The sequence below is a fragment of the Sciurus vulgaris genome, assembly GCF_902686455.1.
Source record: "Sciurus vulgaris genome assembly, chromosome: 4".
NCBI classification, from domain to species: Eukaryota; Metazoa; Chordata; class Mammalia; order Rodentia; family Sciuridae; genus Sciurus; species Sciurus vulgaris.
In genome coordinates, this window is record NC_136464.1 from 81,560,235 (window position 1) to 81,577,835 (window position 17,601).

The 17,601-nt window shown below is 33.9% G+C and overlaps 1 protein-coding gene and 1 long non-coding RNA gene across 4 annotated transcripts in view; one reads left to right on the forward strand and one right to left on the reverse strand.

Annotated features, from left to right (window-relative positions):
- LOC306660154 (cGMP-dependent protein kinase 1) overlaps positions 1-17,601 on the reverse strand; it is a 1,225,718-nt gene that overhangs the window by 553,615 nt on the left and 654,502 nt on the right. The gene's annotated exons all lie outside the window — the stretch shown is intronic.
- The window catches only part of LOC306660187, a 62,748-nt gene continuing 45,620 nt past the window's right edge, over positions 474-17,601 (forward strand). Inside the window, exons 1-2 of the long non-coding RNA XR_013763578.1 lie at positions 474-10,411; positions 16,185-16,369. This is a non-coding gene — a long non-coding RNA (uncharacterized lncRNA). The remainder of the gene's footprint in view (positions 10,412-16,184; positions 16,370-17,601) is intronic.

The window sequence follows — 17,601 nt, forward strand, 5'->3', positions numbered from 1 at the left end:
CTCCATGAATAATCTCAAGCAACTTCAGGGCCAGATTTTGTCTTCAGGTTCCCGCATATAACTCAGTAATGCTTTCATCTTGGGGAAATCAACAGGACCTGTGCCCTGTGAACATAATATTGAACTCAAAATAGTCAGTGTTTAGGAAAGGACAGATGATGCCAAAGTCTGGAGTCTTTGAAAGGTTTAGTAAACAGAAAATAATACTTTGGAGATATATGAAAAGATAAGTAAATTTTAATAAACTTGTATAACAACACAATATAAATACCACCATGGACAGGAATCCTAGATGGATAAGATCAATACTCAGAGGGACTTCCAGGATTTCACTTGGTAGGAGGATTGAGAGTTTATATAAAAATAAGTTTGAGGTCTAAAACTATGGCTGTATAAGGTTAAAATTCTACCCCAATCTTTCCTCAACAGAAAGTGTTTCCCAGATCTGGCTGTATTTCTGTAGTATGCAGATTTAAATCAGCCATATAATTCTGAGTAATCATTATTTTACACTATTATAATTGACAACACAAAGATAAAATTTCCAACTTAGCATGAATAAAGCATTCTCAATTCTATCTAACATAAAAAAGGTGGCACCTATCTTTTCAAAATTGTGTTTTCATGTTATTCTACTTTGGTGTCATTTTTTAAAAGGAAGCTTATAATAGAAAAATATTTGAAAAGCAGAAGAAATTATTTTATACATACTCACAAGAAAAGTATGCTTCATTTCCTGCAGCAAAACAGTTGGCTTTCTTTCATTCTTGAAAAATAAAATGTGTCAATAGGTATATTGTAAATAATATTGATACATTGCTTCTGGCAATATATTGATAAATAATTATATTTGGCCAATATTTAATTTTAGATATTACTTTTGTTGATAGTAGAAGCAAATTTATATAAGAGTTCTACTGAAAACATCTAACAATAGCCTTCAAAGATTCAGCCAAGGAACCACAAACTCTGTACCTGATGAAATAATTAAGCATCATCTGTATCTACCATGTGGGTGGATTTATGGTATGAGTATGTTCCTGGTAAAACACTAAATTAGCAGATATTTCACTTCAAGAGTAAAAAGCATTTATAATATACTATTCAATTGCAACGCTTCTTTGAGGAAAAATAAAGGGAATCTGTTCATAATGCTGCTATTAAGCATAACAGAATAGAGAAAGGGCCCCCTGTTTACATCAAACTTAAGTGGTAAGCATTTACTCACTGTTGCTCCTCAAACCACTGGAGAATCTTAAAAGGAGTTGTTTCAATTTAATTCCCAGCATGTCATTTGCTTTTTTTATGTAAGTTTTCTTATATTTTTCCATGTGTTAAAAATCATCAAGCAGTCACTTGATAATCTTGGGCATGTGGTAGGAGAAATCAAAGATATATCTGATGTCTATTGATATTTATGTTTAAGCAGCAGAGACTGTGCCCTGCTATGCTTGTCAGAGTAAAGAGGATCTAGGGCTTGGGGGTCAAAATAGACGTCGTGCTATCTCTTCCCTATAGAATGAAATCTATTACGTGGACAATAAAATATGAGAGAGCTTCATTTGTCAGATAATTAATGTCCCTTAGTTTCTCTGTCTTCTAGGACTATTGATCATCGAGCCTCACTTGTTGGTTATATACATTTTTAAAAAATGATAAATGTGTTTTTATATTTATAGTTTCCTGAGATCCCATTGTCCCTTATATTGTTTTACACACACACATATGTACTCATAAATTATCCCTAGTTCTCTCCACGTTTATTTGGTAATCAACTGGTCATTTTCTTTCTTCTTCCAAACCAAAAATTCCTTGAAGTCAAGGACTGTATCTTTCATATATTAATACTCTCTTAGATTTAAGATTAGTCTAATATTTTTTACAGAGTAGATAATGGAATGCTGGATACATTTCTTTGAAAGAAAGGAAGAGAGAGAGGAAGAAAGAGAAGAGGGGAAGAGTAGGAAAAAAAGAAAGAAAAAGTATGGGAATGACACATGCCCAAAATCACAAAATCAATTTGCTGATCTCATTTCCCTTCTTATCCTGGACATAAAAATTTTGCCTAAAATTTTACAATAAGGTGTAGAAGAGAAGCTTGGCTTACAACAGAGAAAAGAATTAACAAAATATATTTACCCAAATCAAAATTTTGCCTATGGCTGGATAATTGTTTTTTTAATAACATGGTTTTTAAGTCAGGAGATAGATGATTAAGCAAGAGAATAAGATCAGATATATCAGTAAAATGACAATTTGACATTTTTTTGGAATTATTAATATTATATTATGTAGGCAAAATAAAATGACTTTAATCTTAAATAATTATCCCTACTAAAAATGAGGCATCTTATTAGTCTAATTTTTACTTGTTAAAATTGAAATTAACTTTTCTTTCTATATAATGCTTATTTTGGATTTTTTTACTCTGCTACTTAGATTTTTAGTTGCTTAGCTCATCTACATCTTTACAAAATACAAATTAATCATACATAGATAATTCACATTGTTATCAATGTGAGTTCTGTTAAGTTTTTCAGTTAATACTGAAAATGAAGAGATTTACCATGAGAAGTAAAATCAGATTTGTATAGCAGAACATTTGTGACTAAAGGGCTTATAAGATCTGGAATACAATTTTCTGTTCACAACTACAGGCATCTTAGAAAAGTCCATAGATCACCAGTCAGGGTTGTCGTATTCTGATAAAACTCAATAATCTATTCTTATGTCCTTTCAGGATTAAATGTCCACTCACATTCTCTCAAAGTCCTCCTAATTAGCCCTCCTAATTATCCCATTAAGATTATTTTTTTCATTTGAAAAATTAGAGATTTAGGTTCAGACACTTTATTGATTAATTAATTAATTGATTGATTATAGTACTGGGGATTGAACCCAGGGTCTCATGCATGCCAGGTAAAATAATCTACTATTGAGCCATATCACCAACCCATTATGTTCAGAAATTTAAAATACATGCAGAGTCAGCATTTACATCACATCTGTCTGGTTATAATGCTCATTCTATTTTTCTGAATCAAGATCTAGTTTTGAAACCTATTGTATCATTCCCATTTTCCAAAAGAGTTTTTTTTTTTTTTTTAATCAAATTTTAGTCTCCAGAGCTCTAAAATGGGAATAACACAAAATTCCCAGGTTGGACTGGTTATTTAATAAAACAGCAATGAAAATGAATTAAGCCCAGGAGTTGGAAATGAAATAGGTGAGCAATGAGTGCATTTTTTTCCCCCTAAGAGACTAATCATTTTCTGTTCTTGAGCTCTTCAGGTTGATGGCAAGTGAGCAATTGTCAATATAAGGGCCGTGTTCTAAGAAGAGAGTTCCCTGGAGGAACACTGATACTTAGTGCTTTTCAAAAGAAAATATTTTTGTCTTGGAAATTTAGCTCTGTGAATTAATTTATGAATTGATGAGCCAAACAACAGAAAATGATTAATTGACTTCTTCTCCTCAAGAATGCCACTGTTTCAGGTTTTACAATATTGATGATACCGTGTCAAATTACATATTTTGTCAAACAGAATGAAATGAACTCCTTAGTGATCCTGAAATTATTCTTCTTTAATCTTATCATTTAATTCACTTAAAGATCAAAGAATATAAATTATGTTTCCAGCAAAATGAACTCACTGGGTAATATATCTCAAAATTTGCAATAACATTTCTCTTATTTAAATTCACAAAAACTTTAGGGAGATAAAACTAAAGAAAAGCAAAGGTTCAAACAGACAAATATTCAAAGCAGAAATTCAAAAATTCAGTTTCTACCTCTCGATTCTTTTAATTAAAGAATCATAGGGGGACAAAAACAGAATCATAGAGGTAAAAATTTCAAACCATTATTAAAAGCTTCAAATCACAAATTTTAATTCTTGTCTTTGGGCATATTTTCAATCTTTCTTTGCAATGTTGAACAACTGATAACTATAGAGAGGTCCAATAACCATGTCTATTTCTACAGTTTAATTCCAGGCTTTAGCTAGGAGAGAGAGAATATCAACAAGTCATTTTCTAAACAGCTTCAAACTTGACGTGAAATTGAATAAAAGTAACACATTTCCCACCTTCATCATAGAGGCAGAAGTGGAAATAAGTTATGAGATGAGAGCCATATGTGAAGATGTGCAGAACAGAAAGCTGATTTTTGGTGGCTTCCTTTGGCATTCCTGACATAGCCATGGCACCCACACCATCCTTCGAGCTGGAAACTTCTACCCCATTTTTTATTCTTCCTGCTCATTCACTTTTCACATAAAAATCTGGCCATCTCACATAACCTCTCTCTTCTCCAACCTCCCTTTTCTATCCTCACTAGTTTTTCTGGTTCAGTTTTTATCACTGCACATCTTTCCTGTTACAATAAGTTCTACCTCTTAAGATACATCATCTATAACTCAAATATAATTATACCACTCCATTACTCAGAAACATCTGATAGGTGTCTGGTGTCCATCAGTTAAAAACCACACTTCGAAGTAGAAGCTACAAAGCCTTTCATAAGCTAGACCCAAAGTATTGGTGATTACTTATAATCAAATATAGGTAAAATAAGGATTTCCTTGAAAAAAACTTTTTTAATATCATCAAAATTACCATGCACACTGAAAGCAATTGTTTCTAGAATCAACTGTATAAGAGCGTCGGGGGGTTTGTCATTCACACATTCGTCTTCCCATCCATCCTTATGGTACTTATTTAATCCCAGCACTCCCTACAACCCACTCTAAACTTATTGCCCCAGCATGCTACTCACTAAAACAATAAGAATCCTGGGTTTCTATACCTTTGAATTTGCTATTCTTTTGTCTGGAATTCTCTTTGACCATTTTCAGTCTTCCATCGTTCAAGGCACAATTAAAATATCCCCAACTTCAAAATTTTCCTTCATCATCTAGTCAGAATTTATGGTCGTCTTCATTTATTCCCCTGTACTTTGATCATTCATCTATGATAGCAATTCTTTACAACCTGATTATATAACATAGTTTACAAGTTTCACAAAAGGAATGTGAGCTGGGAAACAGTCCGGAGCAATGATTATCTCAAGGCCTAGTACAATAACTGGCACATAGTATGTATTCCACATAGGCTTCATGTCTAGAATCTTAAAGTAAAATAACTTTGAGTCTTATGTCCATTTTTGTTAGATCATGTAACAATTTTCTGTGATTTTTGTTAGATCATGCAACAATTTTCTGTCTGTTCATTATAGGACAAAAGGAATATATATGACATTGATCTAAGAGTTACTTTTTATTTCTATTTTCTCATTGAGATAAGGATTCTAAGGATACTTTTAAAACATAGGAGACCTTTTCTTATGATTCCTAATTAACAGATTTTTATGCTTTTATCCATACAAAGGAACACTTCAACGGATCAAATAGTATTCAATGGTCAACTTCAATTTTTTAAAATACAGGAAAAATGTGGTTTCATTGAAATAACTTGCTAATTTCATTTAAATAGCCAAACAAATGGAAATCAATTGTTTTTGGATCAGCTATGAATAGAGAAAATAATTATGCTGGCATTCACCCATTCATCTCATTATCCATCCTTGTGGTATTTATTTAGTGCCAATTATGTTCCAGATACTGACTTGACTATGGAAAAACGAAGTTGAATACATGGTTCCATATATCTAGGTTTTCTTTTTTCTTTTCTGGTTTTTTTTTTTTTTTTTTTTCCCCCTACACATAAGTGCACTCAGTTTGCTAAATCAACCAAGCACTTTTTGGAAAATCCATTCCAATGACAATAACAAACTCTGCTCACTGAAAGAAATGGGCACATTTGAAGGTGATGGATGTTCCAATTAAAAACATTTGCTTTCTTGAATCCAAATAAATATAGAGGACTATATCACCAGCTCTCCACAAAAAGTGAGTAAATAACACTGGCAACAGGAAGGAGAGATACTTTTATAATGAAATAAATACTTTGTAATCAGAGAAGTCCTGAAGCATTTCAAGAGCTGCCTACCTCTCTTTTCAGCCACTGTCAGCCATGACAGGAATCACTAAGCAAGGCCTCAGGCAGAAAGGTGTTCAATTAAGCATCTTAAGATGGATCATTTTTCATTTTTCATTCTGAATCCACACTAATATTTTTTTCAGTAATAAAAGTTTAGAGTTGTTCCAAATACACTCCAAAAAAGACTGTGATCAAAGTTATCATTATTTGAACTGGGTTACCAAGGGTAGGAAGATGAGTGTGGGAGGGAATGATAAACATTCACTTTAAGACTTTTATAACTAGGTTGAAAAATACCTGTAGCTACTGCTCAAATGGTCTACTACTTTTTGTATATGCCATGACAACCTTTAAAACTGTGATGTCATTTCTTTTTCATTGCCCAGAAGTAATCTAAACTCACTTTATGGTTCATTATTTTCTTCTTAATCTTTTCACATTCAAGTTATTTTTTATCCTTCTGAAACTGCAAAATGATGATTCTCAATTCTAACCCTCCTCTTCAAACTTCCTGTGTCATTTGTCACTACTGTCTTCTTGATTTCAGAAATCTTCTCCATTAATCATTTTTTTTTCAATACCGCCCTTCTTGGGCCTCCTTGGGAAAACTACTTTTTTCTGCAATTGTTTTCAGAGACTCTATTCTTCGTTTTTTGGAGCAATGTATCTCAAAAGTTAATGTGAATATGAATCATCTTGGGACCTTATTAAAGTGCATATTCTGATTCAGTGGGTCTGGAATGAGGTCCAGGATGCTATATTCTAACAAGCTCTTTGGTTATGATGATGAAAATGATGCTGATCCACAGATCACACATTGAGTAGCAAGACTCTAATCATGCAGTCTTCAACACAGTAGCTACTAGAGGTGATTGAGCACTAAAAATGTGGCTAGTCCTAATTGCTGTATGCCGTTTATACAAAATACCCACCAGAGTTCAAAGATATAGTTTCAAAAAATGAATGTAAGATACTTGCAAATGTTTTAATATTAATTTTATATTGAAACAGTATTTCAGATATGTGAGATTAAATAAAATACAAAAACTTTGCATGCTTACTTTTACTTTTTTTGGTTCACATATTAGAAATTTTTAAGTTACATTTGTGGATTGCATTATATTTCTAATGGTCAGCACTGCTTTAGTTAGAGGCAGATGTTCCAAAAACTAATGAGGCATAGGATTCAGGGTCTCATACTTAATTGGTGACTTCCAAGGCTTGTAATGGAACCTAGTGAGTTTGCATTTGTAATTTTGTACTGTTTTCCTAAAGAGGGCAATCCAAACTTAATAGGCTTTAAGCCTCACATAACCTTCAACTTCCTGGTTGACAACACATGAGGAAATCCACTAACTGAGCTTCAACTGTTGATACTGTGCAAACAGACAGCTATGCCCAGACCCCAGGACTTTTCCTACTCTTCATTCTCATATTTCTGAGTCTCTGTTTTAGTCATGACATCATCATAAACCTGTATTTTGCCTGAAAAAACCTTATTCTTATTTGTTGCAGATTATTAATCTCTGTGGTATTTGCTCATGCTGTTCTCCCAGCCAGAGAAGGTCAGTCTCCCAGCTATAGAAATCCTACTTATTTTCTAAAGCTTACTTCCAGACTCCTCTCTAAAATGCATATGACTATTCCAGATGACAATGATTACTCCCTTAAGCATCTGAGTAAATCATCGTCCCTTAGTGTGGATTTAGGTAATATTGTCATTTCTATGCTTATTCTTCACTTTACCTCAATTCCAGTCTTTTCTAGGATCCCTCAGAAAAGTTATTCAACAAACATCCTTATAAAATAAGCATTCTTGTCTCATGTTTTACTGAGGCATTTGATTATAAATGCAAAGTGAACAGGCTGCATAATCAATGGAAAGAATTCCCTGATGATCCTATTCAAAAACCCTATTGCCCACTGTTGTTTAATGCATTTGTCCAAGTATGCGTGGAAGACGGTAGAGGACACCTGCTTCTGTGTTAAACTGCTAGTCCCCTATGGTTAGAGTGTTTGTGCTGCCCAGTTACAACTGAACCATGATCTGCTCTTCTGTGCCAACAGCAAATCTCTGCCAACACTGACTCTGTCTTCCCAGTTTTCTGGCTATGCTCTCTCCCTTGCCCATGTTTTGGAAAGCCATGCACACCTTGCAGTAGATATTGCTCATATAGCCTGTTCACCACCAATAGCACACAGTAACAACAAATATAGATTTTCCCCGCTGGAACATGAACTCTGTGACTGTCACCTTCTGATATTCTTAGCATCAGGTTGAATGAGTGAATGAACATTGAAAAAAATTTAACACTTTAGCTAGTGGCCTAACTCTCCTTCTTCTCTTCACTTGTTTCATATCATTAGCGAATCACTTTTTTGTGCCATCAAGAGTTCAATAACCTATTTATCCTGCCATTTTCCACTGTTATTGACTTCCCAAACCCTAATTTTTGAAGCAATTTTTCTGTATATTTTTTCTCTCTTCATTGACAGTAGGCTAAATAAGCTAAGGTCATAATTTGCATATGTTGGAATCTGAAATAGCATATTTCAGTTAAGAACATTAGTATCAGATGAACTAATTCAAATACTGACCTATTCTGCCATCTAATAGTTGACCTAGGATGAATACTTAATCATTTTTGAAACATCAATTTTTCCATCTATAGACTAGGTGTAAAAATAAAACTACCTCATAGTTGTTATTTTTGTGAGGATTAACTAAAATAGTGCATAGAAAGTTCCCTTTAGAATGCTCGATATATAATAAGCATTTGATAAAAGTTTTATTATATATAGTAATAATAAGAGTGCCTAGCAGAAACTTTGAATATGAAGTTCAATAAGTAATTGGTTAATCAGCATATAATTTTTCATGTTTGAATATATTGACATACTGTTTCCATCATCAATTTAGTAAGTTCCTACTGTATCTCAATTTTAGGCTATGTATTTATGGCATTATTATGGTTTGGATCTGGAATGTTCCCCAAAAGCTCAGGTTTTGAAAGCAGGGTACGTAATAATGCAACAAGATTGAGAAGCTGGGCTTCTAGCCAATGATTGAATCATGAGGGTTCTGACCTCACAGGGGCATTAATTCATTTGATGGATTATTCCATTAGTAGTTAGATGGACCATTGGTAGGTGGGACTGAGATAGAGGAAGTAAGTCACTGGGTGCCTGCCCTAGAAGGGTTTATCTTCTTCCCAGTCTTTTCCCACTCTCTCTGATTCCAAGATGACATGAGTTGAGTAGCTTTCCTCTGCCACACCCTTCTACCATTATGTTCTGCCTTACCTCAGGCTCAAAGAAATGTTCAGTTGACCATGCATGAAATCTTTTGCAACTGTGAGACAAAATAAATCTTTCCTCCTCTAAGTTGTTCTTGTTAGGTTGGCTGGTCACAGTAGTGAAAAGTTAATACTGGCATGACACACACAAACTATATATCTTATCTACTCAATCAACATCTTTGTTGTTCATCACAGGAGTGTTCACCTCAAGAAAATACGACTCTATTATATATTTTCAGAACTTGTTCTCTGAGCTAATCTTAATATTTCTTAATATTTTTCCTAAGAAGATAATATAAAAAATAATCAAAATCAATTAAGGCAAGAATATAATTTTGTAAATGGATACCACACCTAGGAAATCTGGTCTTGTAGGAATATGCCCTTGAAGTGTGAAGCATATCAGAGAGGACGAGCTCCTACTAACTAGATCAGATCACTAGTAGAGCAAGAAATACTGTTCATTTCAGCCTTCAGTGCCCTAGAATAAGAAGCCATCAAAATGATTTGAACTCTTTTTTTTTTTTTAGAATAAATAAGACTTCAAAAGAGGCTGAGTACATTTACATACGTAAAAGACCAGGAGCTACCAAAGAAAAGAGGCACTGCAAATATTCTGTCATGCTATCACTGCTCTATAACAAAGATGAAAGACCACAAAAGACACACACACACACACACACACACACACACACACACACACACACACACACACCCCTAAACAATAAGTAGAGAAATAATGGGAAGAGCCTTTATAGGAAATAGCACATTACAATTTTATTATTAAAATTAAACTTGAAGGTAAGAGGAAGCCCACAGAAGCAAACACAAAGCACATAAAAGAGAATCAATATGATTTAGATTGAGAAATTCAAAAGCTTCTCATGCTTGGGCATTGAGGAAACTACTTGTGCTAACAGTTGATCTCTGATAGATGTGAATACTTAACATGTAAAAAAAAATGAATAGTGCCTAGGGACAGGCAGTAATCATTCTGATGCACTTTTGTCCCATTTGTCTAGAGGTTCAAGATGTTTTCCAACTGAGGGACTTCAAACTTTGCTTCTAGGAGAGACAGCACCTGGCAGACCTGGCAGATGATGGAAGAGGAAGTATGAATTTCCAGTTATGCCTTGAAAGACATTATTCTCACCTCTTTTGTAATCATGCCACCACACACTGGATTTAAATCAAGAAAAGACAGAAAGTGTTCTTCCTCTCACTTAGAGAAACATGGATGGTCAAGAGTCAATCATAAACATCAGGGTGCAGAATGATGTGAATAGATGTGGATTGTCAAGACAAGGGAGAATTCCTGATATTATCTCCTCAAACATCTAATCACTTGTTCTTTATTTTAGCTCAAGCTAATTTTAGAAGTTGAGGGAACAGAGTGAAACAGTGGGGGAAGATATGGCAAGAGACATCAGTAGGATGTAGTCGATGATGCAAAGATCATCAACAAACATCCTGACTCCATCATCACTTTCCATGTGATTTAGTCATGTCACTAGTTTTAAGTCTCACAGAGTCGCCAAAAATACCATTACATTTCTGAGAAGTTAAAGACCTATAATAATTGACAATGTTGTTTTTTTCTGCAAGAAAAGAGGTTTACCTTGGATTCACGGAGTTATAGGAAAAAGAAAATTGAATATTCTGTCTCATTTTTAGTTTTAAAGATCAAGCTGTCACTAATTTCCTTGAAATTCTATCACATCATTGAGACCTAATATTCAGAAAATGAACCAAATATTAGTGGAAGTATTTCTATTTTGTTCAATATTTTACATGCAAAAGCATCTGTTGAATTTTCTTTTTTCTTTCTTTCTTTCTTTTATTAATGTAAATGTAATTCTAAGCCCCAGGAGATCCTACTAGAGATTCTAACTTTAACACAGATTATTGGTTTTGATTTTTTAGAACCTTTGTAAGATGTCTGTTGGTCTCTTCTGATTTTTTTTTTTTTTTTTTGCTGCATTATAATTATACCTCATGTGAGATTCATCATGCCATATTCATACATGTACATAACATAATTTGAACAACCTCATTCCGCAATGACTTCCATTTCCTTCCTCTCCTCCCTCCCCAGATGCACTTGCTCTACTCTACTGATCCCCTTTCTATTATCCATATTGTTATTTTAATTAGTACAATTACATATGTGTGTGCATATGGGATTTATTGTGGTAAATTTGTACACAGACATAGCATACTTCGTAAGATTTCATTCCATGGTGCTCTTTTTCATTTTCATCTTGTTTTGCTTTTTCCTATACTTCTTGGGGATGTATTTCAACCAGTAGGGCAGAAACTTTCTTCCAGGAGGCCTGAAAAGTCTTTCTTTCCAATACTTCCCGTGTCCCTTTAGGTCTTTATGTTGTAGCAGATCACAAGGACTTTTGTGCAATTTTCCATTTGTCTAATCTACAGTAAGGAAAAGTCTAGGTCAGCATGGAGCTATCTCAGAACCAGGCTTTGCTGCAATTCTATGGAGAAGTCCCTCAGTTGAGAAATCTGATCTGTTTTTGACTACAGATTGCAGTTCTCCCTTCACACCTTAGAAAAGAAAAAAATCAAAAGTCCCTTCAGCAGAGAGAGAGATTGTGAACATAGTAATCTTCATAAAAGCAGTGCTGATGAAATTGGACGAGATCCTAAGGTTTAGCAGTTTCCAAGTTATTTATTTATTTATTTTTAGGTAATTAATGTTTTTGTTGGTGGTGATAAGAATATTATAAATGAATATGGTAAACTTAATTATTTTGTGCTGGATACAGAGATAAGTGCTTTATATGTTTTGTTTCACTTAATTTTCAGTTTTCACAACAACTTGAAATATGTACTTAAGCATTATAAGTCACATTTCATATTCGAAAAACAGGCCTAAACTCATGTGGTCATAAGTTGTGGGGGAACTAGAATCTGAAACAATCAGAATCATCCTAGAACCAGTTTTCCTAACTATTTTCCAATACTGCCTCCTGAACAAACCCTCAAGTAGAATCACTGTATAAAAAAAAAAATATGTTTAGATCATGACTACTTTTTCAAGAAGAAGCAAATGTTAGGATATTTGAGCTCTGTTCAGTTTGTTTCTACCTTGCCTTATCTGCAATTCTGTCCCTTATGCCCTTTCCAACAAACTTTTTAGATTTTACAAAATTTAGTTTGAAAAACCACTGATATAATCTGAACTTCATTTTTTACTAACATTTGAATTATCGTGTAAATCCAAGGTCATCAATATCTAGTCTTTAGATCAAATACGACCTGCTTTCTACTTTTCTAAAGAAAATTTTATTGGAACACAGCCATGGCTATTCCTGTGATATATTTTCTAAGGATAGTTTTTCCCAACAAAGATAGTGCTTAGTGGGTATGGCTATTTATCTGCACAGCATAAAGCATGTACCATCCAGTCCATTATAGAAACCTATTGCCATTCTTATAAATACCTTTGAAGTTAAATACATTTAGGTAGTAATTTAAACATAAATTGTAAAACATTTTGAATGATATTCTTTCATTATAGATAGGTGATATAAATGCACACTTCAAGTAGCAACATTTATCATAAATATAGTTCACATATTACATTTAGTTGATTTGATCTTGAGTTATTAAAACATCTTTAAAAAAATTTCTCATCTCTCCCTTTTGAAAAATTTTAATTAACTTTGAAGAAAATGTGAAAAAATTAGAGTTTCCATATATCCCATACCTAGTTTCTCCTATTGTTAACATCTTACATGGCTTTAGTACTTTGATGATAGATCATGACCAATATTGACACATTATTATTAACTGATGTCTGTGCTTTATTTAGGTCTCCTTAGTTTTTCCTTACTGATACTTTCTGTTCTAGAATCTCCTCTGGGCTGGTACCTTATATTTGGTGATCATGTCTTCTTAGGTGTGTAATGGCTATGACAGCTTCTCTGACTTTTCTTATTTCTGATGACTTTGTCGATCCTGAGAAATACTAATTACCTATTTTGTGCAATAGCCCTCTACTGGAATTTGTCTGGTGTTTTCTCATAATTTGGCTGTGAGGATGGATTTAGGGAAGAAAGGTCACAGAGGTAAAAAGTCATTTTCTTTTTTTATTATTTCTTTTTAGTTATACATGACAATAAGATCAGTTTTATATAACTATACAAACACAGAATATATCTTATTCTAATTAGAACCCCATTCTTGTGGATGTATGTACATGACAGTGGGATTCACTGATATGTTTTCACATATGTACATAGGAAAATTATGTCAGATTCATTCCACTATCTTTCCTATTCCTATCCCCCCTATCTTCCCTCAATTACCCTTTGTCTAATCCACTGAACTTCTATTCTTCCCCTACACACCCTTATTGTGGCTTAGCTTCAACCTATCAGAGACAACATTTTTTTTTTTTTGTAATTGGCCTATTTCACTTAGCATGATAGTCTCCAGATCCATCCATTTACTGGCAAATGACATAAAGTCATGCCTCTTTATGACTGAGTAACATATACCACAATTTCTTTACCTATTCATCTGTCGAAGGGCACTTGGGTTGGCTCCATAGCTTAGTTATTGTGAATTCTGCTGCTGTAACCATTGATTTGGCTGCATTATTGTAATATGTTGATTTAAAACCTTTGAATATATACCGAGGAGTGGGATAACTGGGTCAAATGATTATTCTATTTCTCGTGTTTTGAGGAATCTCCATACTGCTTTCCAGAGTGGTTGCACCAATTTGCAGTCCCACTAGCAGTGTATGAGTGTACCTTTTTCCCAACATCCTCACCAACATTTATTGTTACTTGTATTCTTGATAATTGCCATTCTGACTGGAGTGAGATGAAATCTCAGTGTAGTTTTAATTTGAATTTCTCTAATTGCTATAGATGTTGTATATTTTTTATATATTTGTTGATCATTTGTATTATTTATATTAATTATATATATCAATATGAACTTGTGTATATTTGTGATTTTGGATTAAAATTCAACATTTTTACTTTGTCATTCAAATTGTTCTACTTTTGCCATTGAGAGCTCTTTCATTTGGTTTCTGTATCCTTTTTAATATGCCTCTATCTTTGTGAGTGTTTGTGTGTGTGTATGCATGTTTAGCACTTCCTTACTTTTTGATGCTACAGGTTCATTTTGTGTATCTCCTATCCCTGCCTGACAGTCAGCCATTTCTTCATGGCATACTGTTTCTTTTGATTGAAGAACAGTATTAGAAAATAAGATTTTGATATTAGGGTGCTTCTTGCTACTGCAGTGCATTTACTTGTAGGCCTTCTCAGCTGACAGAGCTAGAAAATATTTATCCTATATTAAACTTTGTATATACATACACCTACACATATTTTATATTAATCATCTGTATTAAAACAGAACTACTTATGAGTTTATACTTGATGCTTTCCACTCATCTACTACCACTTAGACTAGTCTAGTCCCCTCCTCTTTCTTATCTGAACAAGCCCATGCTTAATAGTAAGAAATCTGGTTCCTACCACCTGCCACCCCTTCTTAATTATTCAACTTCTGCATACATATCTAATGGTATCAGGATTCTTAACTCATATTCTATGTCTATTTTTTTCCATGCCATCTTTTGACTGATAAAAACAAGATTTATCTTTTTACCTTTTACTCCAGTGATATGGTATGAGTAACTGACATGAAGTTTAAGTTTGCTTCTTGTTTATCAAGGCCAATTGACTTGCACATCCACCACCTAATCTCCCCATTCTTTATAAGTGTAATATTTACTCTGCTCTTCCCCATCTTTGAATGTTTTAACCTACATAGATATAGTAAAAACGCAAAAGAGAAATTTCTTTTAAGTTATGAAAAGAAATCAGAGAATTAGGATGATGTTTTCAAAATGATGATAGCCTGTTTCTTAGTTCTATAAAACTTTTGAAAAATAGGTCAAAGAGTGGGAGCATCCTTATACTGCTATACCAGGTCAGCCAGGTCAGGTTTTTTTTTTTTTTTTTTTTTTTGGTGGTGGTGCTAGGGATTGAATTGAAACCAGGGCCTTGTGCATGCTAGGCAAGCACTATAGCAACTGAGCTATATCCCCAGCCCCAGTTCTTTTTTTAAATACTTCTAATGATTATGCTGAAGTGGTTGGAGAGAAAAGAGTAAGCACTTCATTTATTAGTGTATTTCTTAATGTTTTTCTTTTTTTTATCAAAGGAAAGGTAGACGTGTTGAGATACTATATCAAACAGATGTAGTCTAAATATAATTCACAGAGCTTTAAATAATTTAATAAACATGAGTCACCAGCATCCTTCCTATAATTTTTTCCTGCACAATATGTTTAAAACAAAAATGAATTAAAATCATAGTGGTTTTATCATCAACATAAAACCATGAGGTTATTAAGGGGTATGGGAAAGCATGGTTTACAATAAAACATCATCTTTGTTTTGAAGGATTACCCATATTGCATTGTTTGCAGTATTTAGAAACCACATATTTACAATGAATATGTTTTAAACAGTAACCCTCAAACATTCTCACCTTTACAAAAGAAAAAGATTGGGCCAATGTTTGGAGTCAGGGTTGAACAGAGTTTTCCCTTTCTCTTTTTCCATATCTATGGAATACCACCCATTCTTTAGGATCCAGTTCAGTCCACTCTGCTCCAGAAAGTCTAATTATCTCAAACCATTGGCCCTCTCTCTTCTGGATATCCCCTCTCTCTTCTGGATAGCTTCTAACTGTCTGTTGTATTAAACATCTGAGCATTTGCATAGCCCTGCTTCGTGTTAGAAAACTGAAGTTTTACAACCTGATTTAAACCCATAAGAGAATGGTGTTATACTTGCTTCACTTCCTAACACTCAGCATTTTACCAACCCACAGAAAGCATAAATATCAATATCTGCAGTAGTTCAGCTGGGTTTGATGGAGCGGAATTTGGATAGCACAATGCATTAAGAGTTCAGGAACTTTGAAGACTTTGTGGCAAGACAGAGAGTCCTTCCTGGGAGAACAATAACTGATAAAAAGAAACAAAATGTATTTGCTAATGCTGCCAGTAGCCAAAGGTAAGTGCTCCAAATACCCCTCTGACAGTTCTCCTAAACCAGACCACTCTCATACTTCCATTTCAATCATTTTTATGTTCTTCCTTCTGACAATCTATTCTTCTATGGTACTTTGGTGACTTGGGAGTAGGAGAGATGGAACTTACACATTTGTCAAAAGTAAGATGGATTTGGACAAAAAATAAGGATCTTATATCTAGACATGTTGAAAAAAATAAATGTTTCTAGGGATGGAGAAAACTGGGATTTCTCTGTTATTATTTAAGGAGTACCTACCTTTTGAACACTATAAAATAAAAGAACTAAAAGACAAAACTGTCAGTAATTTCAAGAACCATTCTTTGCCAAAAATTGATGGAGAAAAGTGGGAGCTGATTCTTGGTTCAATTTAACTTTGCTCTCTGTCCTTTAGTTAGAATTCATTTGTCTTCACTGGTTATACTTACAAAGAATAAGATAGATGAAACCTTTTTTCTACAACACTATCTTTTCTGTAACTTTTCGGCTTGACTCAGATCAGTTTTGGGTCTAAGACAAGGTCCTTAGCAAGGTCATGATGTGTTCATTGGGCTACTTTTTATGTCACCAGGTGCCAGGATCTAGAGGAGTCATTGGTCACTTAGTGCCTGTCTTGCATACATTCTTTCTTCCTCAGAGACTTGTGACTGCCTTTGGGGCAATTATCTCATTCCTATTGTGATAGTCTTGGGGGAAACGGGTATACGTTAACACTTGTGACTGGTTTCTGCTTTGGACGACAGAGGGGTCAGATTCTCCTCTGCCAACAGAGATAGAGACTAGCGACATAGGATTTGTGTATGTGACTTGGATGTGGCACAAAGAGGTACTATCTCATAGACAAAATCTCTATCCAGTAAAGAAAATTGAAAGCCATAGTTGTAAATAGTTCATTACACTGCATATCAATTGTGTAGTTTTGTTAATAGACAAGTCCATATTTCATGTTTCCAATGACCTCTTGTTTCTTTTCCTGCTAATTCATCCCCAAGTCTAGATTGCTAGCCTGCTGCTGATTCCATCAATGCACTTACAATTCTTTCTTTTTCGCTTATTTTCTAAAGCAAATTTCTGTATCTGTGATCAAGAACACATTTAGGACTGCTTCTATTACTTCCTTTTTTTAAAAAAATTTTTTTGGCTGGCAATGGACCTTTATTTTATTAATTTATATGCAGTGTGAGAATCAAACCTAGTGACTTGCATGTGCTAGG